Here is a 7500-nt window from a genome sequence, read left to right as displayed (position 1 = left end):
TGTGCTTCCAGTGCGTGTGTGTGTGTGTGTGTGTGTGTGTGTGTGTGTGTGTGTGTGTGTGTGTGTGTGTGTGTGTGTGTGTATGTGGTTCAGCAGGCGTCCAACACCGTTACCTGGACTTGCCTGTGAGTGGCTGTTCATCTTTTCAATCGTGTATCTTTAGCCGCTCTGAATATTTTGTGGCCGCTGTTCATCTCTTCAGGTCCCCCCATCCTTCACCTTCCTGAACGTTTAATGCCGTTGCTTATCTTGCCGCCCTGAGCCCATAAACCTTTCCTGGCCGCCTTGTATCCCATCTCCTCCCCGGTGTGAGCATCTAATCGCTTCTGTTCGTCTCCTCGATACTATCTCTCGATCCCCTCAACTTTCATCGCCTATCGTATCAAATCCCTTTATCCCCTCGCTGTTGAGACATCTTCCTCTACCGCCTTTCATTACGGGTGCCCTCCTTCCCCACCGTTTGCTCCTCTACACTCAGAGTTCTCCATGATCAGCTAATACGTCGTAAAACTAAAGTTGCCTAATGCTGGAATTTTAAACCCAGTCTTGCTTTCCATGGAAGTCATACGATGGATTCTACTGATTCTTTTCATAGTAATATATGATCGTCGCTAAACTGAACTATCGCTGGAATCATGAACACACACACACACACACACACACACACACACACACACACACACACACACACACGTGTGTGTGTGTGTGTGTGTGTGTGTGTGTGTGTGTTCACCTAGCAGTGAGTAGGTACGGGATGTAAATCGAGAAGATGTCCTGTTGTGTGTGTGTGTGCCTGGTCTCAGGCCTATCCGAAGATCGGAAATAATGAGCTCTAAGCTCGTTCCGTAGGGTAACGTCTGGCTGTCTCGTCAGAGACTGCAGCAGATCAAACACTGAAACACACACACACACACACACACACACACACACACACACACACACACACACTTCCCCAATGCCTTCCCTAAAATCCTAACGGTTTAACGGTGCGATCTTAAGAGAAATAAAAAAGAGAAAGAAAACAAAAGCAAGTCTGTTACGCGTTTGAGTTTCGGACGTTTCAGTTCAATTCCGCCTCCTCGCCATGACTATCTATTCTACATACACATGACTCCTCTGCCCGCCTTGCTAACGGAAATGAAAGGAGAAAGAAAAGAAAAGGAAGGAAAAGAAACGTCTTATAACACCCTGATCCTCTCTCTCTCTCTCTCTCTCTCTCTCTCTCTCTCTCTCTCTCTCTCTCTCTCTCTCTCTCTCTCTCTCTCTCTCTCTCTCTCTCTCTCTCTCTCTCTCTCTCTCTCTCTCTCTCTCTCTCTCTCTCTCTCTCTCTCTCTCTCTCTCTCTCTCTCTCTCTCTCTCTCTCTCTCTCTCTCTCTCTCATTTTCAACTCCTCAACATTTTTCCTCTCTCTTTCTTTATGACGTGTAACCCTTTAATAGTCTCCTTTATTCCCAGGTGAAAGCCAAGGGAGCTACAGTCAAGAGGTGCCCTGGAAGAGAGCATGGACAAGACCACTGGAAGGAGGGAAGGAGAGAGGGGATGCAGAGCAAGGCAGCGAATTAAGTGGGAAGACGTGGTTCTGATGAAGAAGACCCGTTGGGAGAGAAGGAAGAGGAAAGAGGAAGAGGAGGAGGAGGAGGAGGAGGAGGAGGAGGAGGAGGAGGAGGAGGAGGAGGAGGAGGAGGAGGAGGAGGAGAAGGAGAAGGAGAAGGAGAAGGAGAAGGAGAAGGAGAAGGAGGAGGAGGAGTAGGAGCACGAGAAGGATGAGGAAGAGGAGGAGAAATACAAAGGAAAACAAACAGTAACAGTCTTTTTCCCTCGTGCCAGGTTGTTTGATGGTGAAAATAGAAGTCTGTACACTGTACAGAATACGTTGCTGAGAGAGTAAGGTTTGGTAAGTAGCGCTCAAGGGGAAGGAGAAGGAAAAAGAATTATATTAGTAATGATAGAAAAGGCAGCGAAAAATCATGTCATTTGGGTAACTTGGAAAAGAAACACTGCCATGACTTCAATATTTGAGAGGTCGAATTGTGCTGGCTGGCTGACTGGCTAACTGTCTTACTTGCTGGCTGGGTTACAGGCCATGTGCCTTCTTAGCTTGCGGGTTGACTGACTGACTGACTGACTAACTGACAGACTGACTGACTGAATGGTTGACTAAAGGACTGATTGGCTATCTGGTTATCTGATTGACTGACAGACTGGCTGGTTGGCTGACATACTGGCTGGCTGGCTGGCTGGCTGGCTATGCACTCTGGCTCTTGAGAGGCAGGATATGCACATAGATGGAGATGGAGAAGGAGGTTTTAAGCATGGAGATGCTGATTCCGTAGACGCAACCTCCATAATGGCAAGATCATCTCTCTCTCTCTCTCTCTCTCTCTCTCTCTCTCTCTCTCTCTCTCTCTCTCTCTCTCTCTCTCATCTTTTTTATAATTCTCTGTCTTTTATCAGACCAAGAATAGTTCCTGACTTCCCTTGTTTTGTTCGGCTTTCCATATCTAATGCAGTCTTTGTTTTCCCGCTTCTGAGGAGGAGAAAGAAGGCCTACGGTTGTTCGCTTTAAACACACATTCCCAAGACAATGAGCTTTCTAAATGTGTGTGTGTGTGTGTGTGTGTGTGTGTGTGTGTGTGTGTGTGTGTGTGTGTGTGTGTGTGTGTGTGTGTGTGTGTGTGTGTATTTTTTCCCCTACTTTCATACTGACATGCGTACAATCACATACACAGGCATTCACTCAGGCAAAATAGCTTTACTATTTATACATATGGATATAAAACATGATTTATAGTGGGCCTCACGGCAACTAGTGGGGCCAGCAGATGGCAGCGTGTGTGTGTGTGTGTGTGTGTGTGTTTTTGTCTTGCTTTTAAACTATCAGGAACTTTCATAACGGTCCTACTGCATATTCAAGACACCGTTTGCTATTTTTCAACACAATGAAGCATTTCCTGAGCGCCGGTAGCATCCCTGGAAGGAGTTCCTGCACGCATTGCGCCGCCCGACATCACGCGCTAAACGGTAAACTGTCTGGAAAGTGCTTCAGAACTGTCGTAAGCGTAAAGAGCACCTTACACGAGGCCATAGCGAGGCAAATGTGTCATGAGGATGGTGTGCGACGGGATGATTCCCTTCAACAGTGAGGTTAATTTTTTCGCTACTACACAACTAATTTACTCTCATATCCATCTCTAACTTTTTAAATGGATAGATAAACAGGTACTTACTTGTAGGTGGCTATTTATTGGCCACGAATGTATTTCATGGATGTAGCGTTACACGAGAGACTTATCATATCTGCTAAAATTTGTACGCAATACTTGCACAATTCATTAAAAATATTTCCAATTTAGATATTTATTCATATGCTATAGTCTCTTACGGAGTTCTGTAGCCTAAAAAAAGGACAAACTCAACCCCTTCTACTCTTTTTTTTCTTTGTACAGTATATGCAAACATTCAATTTCAACGCTCTCATTGTTATCAGAGAGAGACCAAAGCAGTGAAGGCGTTCAGAACATCAATATGGTAACACTCATGAGTCTTGGGAATGTTTGGAGGGGAGGGGCGGCCTGTCAACCTATTCTCTTGTTTTCCATTCCCTCTCTCCTCTGCCTTCGCGCCCCTCTGCTCAATACTGCCGCTCACTCGGGCCACACAACAAGACCTCCTACCCTGAACCTGATTCACAGTTATTGCCACACACTTACGGAAGAAACAAAACACATTACCGGCCCTCGCGCTACATGCATTACGCTGCAACAACATATATTCAAGTCTTCGGTAGAGGCTGAGGCACGACTGCTGGCTAATGTGGGCAATAAGTCCCAGTCGTTGGTAGCACAAGGGCAGCAGGACGAGACGAGAGAGAACAACTTATCTAATCTCTCCCACACGAGGCCAGAACTATGCTGTTCTCTAAGCCAGACAGGAAGGAGGGGTAGGCGAGGGGTAGGGAAGGTGAGACGTAGACGATGAGAGGGCACGAGACGAAGAAAGTAAAGGAAAGAGGAGGAGTGGGAGGGGACGTGGTCGTACAAGGTCAGAGGGAGCGAGAGTAAACTAATAGAAAAATCGACACATCGAAAAACTGAAGAAAGAGAGAGAAAAAAAAAAGAACAAATCAAACATTAATCTTCATTTTACTTGTGTCTGTCTGAAAGGCTGGCTGGGTGAGTAGTAGACAATCATGGATGAATAACACATCCCCTTCCACATACACACCACACACACACGACCTCCTGCAGCCTCTTCTCGGTGTTCCCTGTTGCGAGGACAAAGCAGGAGTGTTCAGGGAAGGGAGAGGATAATCATCTTTGACAGTAAGTCGAATAAATAGAGAAATAAATGAATATGAATGGCACAGGACACGCCATGAGGCACGGTAATTATTGCAATTGTACTGTGGTTACCCATAGAGAGAGAGAGAGAGAGAGAGAGAGAGAGAGAGAGAGAGAGAGAGAGAGAGAGAGAGAGAGAGAGAGAGAGAGAGAGAGAGAGAGAGAGAGCACAGAGAGGGGAGTCCGGAGGTTCGGGCGGGTGTCCCTCGTTGGCCTGAGATTTCCAGGGGTAATGACAATAAACACTCAAGTAAATTGGTCCCCTCGGCTGGGGACTTGCACCCACAATGGCAGCTGGGGAGGGGCTTGATGGAACCAGGAGGAGGAGGAGGAGGAGGAGGAGGAGGACCCACTCAGCGGCTCATTCACCCTTTTCTCTCCCCTCCAGCCTCAGTAGCAGAAAACAGCGACTTCCAGAACCTGCTAGGGACAAAAAAAAAAAAAAAAAAAAAAAAAGCATATTGGCTGGACACACTCTCTCTCTCTCTCTCTCTCTCTCTCTCTCTCTCTCTCTCTCTCTCTCTCTCTCTCTCATGGTATTCTCTGTTCACCGCAGTAAGCATCACACCCGTCCCTACAACAGGCTGGCCGTGATGGACGACGCCTCCACGTCATCCCTCATTGGGCGTCACCTGCCTCAACAGGTTCTATCACTCATGTGTTTGCTGGAGTCCTCACTCCCTGTGTGTAGTGTCTTGGCATCGACGTACAGTAGGTATGTATCGTGAAAAGGCAACTATGTTGTTGTTGTTGTTGTTGCTGCTGCTGCTGCTGCTATTACTACTAGTGTTGCTGTTACTGTTACTACTAATAATAATGATGACAATACTTCTACTGTTACTAAAGAAGTAGAAGAAGAAGACGAAAAAGAACAACAACACAATAATAACAACAATAATAACAATAATGATAATAATAGTAATAATAATAATAAATGATATCCATAATGATAATAACAACAACATCAACAACGATAAAGATAACAATGGGTTCGTATGTAACTGGCAGAATGTTCAGAGGAAAGTAAAAAGGTAAAAAGATGAATTTTCCTCTGCTTCCCTCCAGCAGGCCTTGCTTTGCCTCGCCTCGCCAGCACCGAGCCAGCGAGGCCAGCGAGGTGCGGAATGCGGCAGCAGAAACCTTTTCATCCCAATATCAAAGGCGCCACGACCACGCCTCAGTTCTTAGCTTCATTCATTAAGTTCCTCCTTTTGTTCTTAAGCATAATCACGCTCCGCACAGCCCTCGCAGGGGGAGGAACAGCCATTCAGCGCCGCCCCACGGCCTCCACCTCTGCCACACAGGGCTGAGCCGCGGCATGAGTGTGGATTTGCTCCTGCTAAAAGTCCAGCTCTCGCGCACTCACGCACGCACTTATCCATCCATCCATCCATCCATCCATCCATACACACACACACACACACACACACACACACACACACACACACACACACACACACACACACACACACACACACACACACACACACACACACACACACACACACACACACATGACGCCTTTATGTCATTAGTCTTATCGATATACAAGTAATCATCTCTTTAAATTCTATTCGCGTGAGCACACCTTGTTTCCATGCAGGCTCTCTTTGTTCCTTGTGTGGTGGGGGTGATGATGGTGACAGCAACGGCAGCAGCAGCAGAAACGTAGTAGTAGTAGCAGCAGAAACGTAGTAGTAGTAGTAGTAGTAGTAGTAGTAGTAGTAGTAGTAGTAGTAGTTGTTGTTGTTGTTGTTGTTGTTGTTGTTGCTTTAAGCGTCTCCAGGGAAGAATTTTTCTTTGACAATGACAGGTTCAAACAACACTCATGAACACGCAGCAGCTCTTTTCATTCCTTCCACACCACATCCACACCACATCCTCAGCCGCCCCATACAAATCGTTTTTTCCTCCACCCTACAAAACTTCTTCACCAAACCAAACACTTTCCTCTTCCACCGACCACTGTCACTAATAGACCAACACGCCAATGTTCTTCACCTTCTGTATATACTCTCCAACAGCACAACCCTTACCTCCCCCTTCCTTTCCTTACACATCCACTACATCTCCGCCCCTCTGCATTATGTACACACTAGTAACACAATCTCCAATCTCTCTCTCTCTCTCTCTCTCTCTCTCTCTCTCTCTCTCTCTCTCTCTCTCTCTCTCTCTCTCTCTCTCTCTCTCTCTCTCTCTCTCTCTCTCTCTCTCTCCCTGCCCGCACATCGCTCAAGGCAGCTCTTCGTCCCCACGTTCTTAAATCATCTACAGCAGCGCCATCACCACCAGCCACTTGCTTCACCTTGGAGTCACAACACGTTTTCAAAAGCCTCACACACCACACATCTGAGATTCACACTTCAAGGTCAACGCTTCCACATTAATTGTTGGTGGCTTTCTCCACTTTCATATATAAGTCCTCCACTCATCTTTTATCACTGGTGTTGCTTGTTCTTGCTCTTCTTTTTCTTTTTTATCTTTTTAATCTTTCTCTTCTTCTTTCTCCTCCTCCTCCTCCTCCTCCTCCTCCTCCTCCTCCTCCTCCTCCTCCTCCTCCTCCTCCTCCTCCTCCTCCTCTCCAGTCTTTCCACAGCACATACTAACTATCGTCGCTATAAATTACGTCAATATTTTTAAAAACACGAGGGAAGAGATGAAGAAGTTGTGCAGTAAATTATCTTAAGTTGAGCGAAAGCCTTTTACTCTTTATTCTTCTCTTTCCCTTCCTTTTCCTAGCACAACTACTTAACAACGATTCTTGGCCTCCATTACCTCCTCCCTCCTTCATCACCACACATTCCTCTTTCCCATCACATTCACTATTCCTCCTCCTTCTCCTCAGTTCCTTCCCATCACCTAATGCACGCCCTTCCATCTCCCCAACCCTTTTCCCAAACCTTCCATCCACTTTCTCACTCCTTCCCCCCTTCCCTAAGCTTCCCCCTCCACCTCTCTCCTCCCTTCCCTTCTACCCCGTCGCCTCGCTTCCTGCCCAGCCAAGCGTGCCAGTAATGCTAATGAAAGTGAACATAAACAGCGTGATTCCGCCGCGCAAAGTGTTAATTTTTGAACCGTTTCAGTTGTTTTCCAGCAAATTACGTACAAAGTCCCTGCTTGCCTTGCTGCCTCCTACCCTTCCTTACCCTCCTCCTCCTCC

General features: G+C 46.7%; 1 protein-coding gene across 1 annotated transcript in view; it reads right to left on the bottom strand.

Annotated features, from left to right (window-relative positions):
* LOC123516449 (nucleoredoxin-like) overlaps nucleotides 1–7500 on the bottom strand; it is a 223502-nt gene that overhangs the window by 16162 nt on the left and 199840 nt on the right. The window lies entirely within an intron of this gene.

Source organism: Portunus trituberculatus, chromosome 41 (assembly GCF_017591435.1).
Source record: "Portunus trituberculatus isolate SZX2019 chromosome 41, ASM1759143v1, whole genome shotgun sequence".
Classification (NCBI taxonomy): domain Eukaryota; kingdom Metazoa; phylum Arthropoda; class Malacostraca; order Decapoda; family Portunidae; genus Portunus; species Portunus trituberculatus.
Note: the sequence above shows the minus strand (reverse complement) of the source record. Positions and strands in the feature narration are given on the sequence as shown.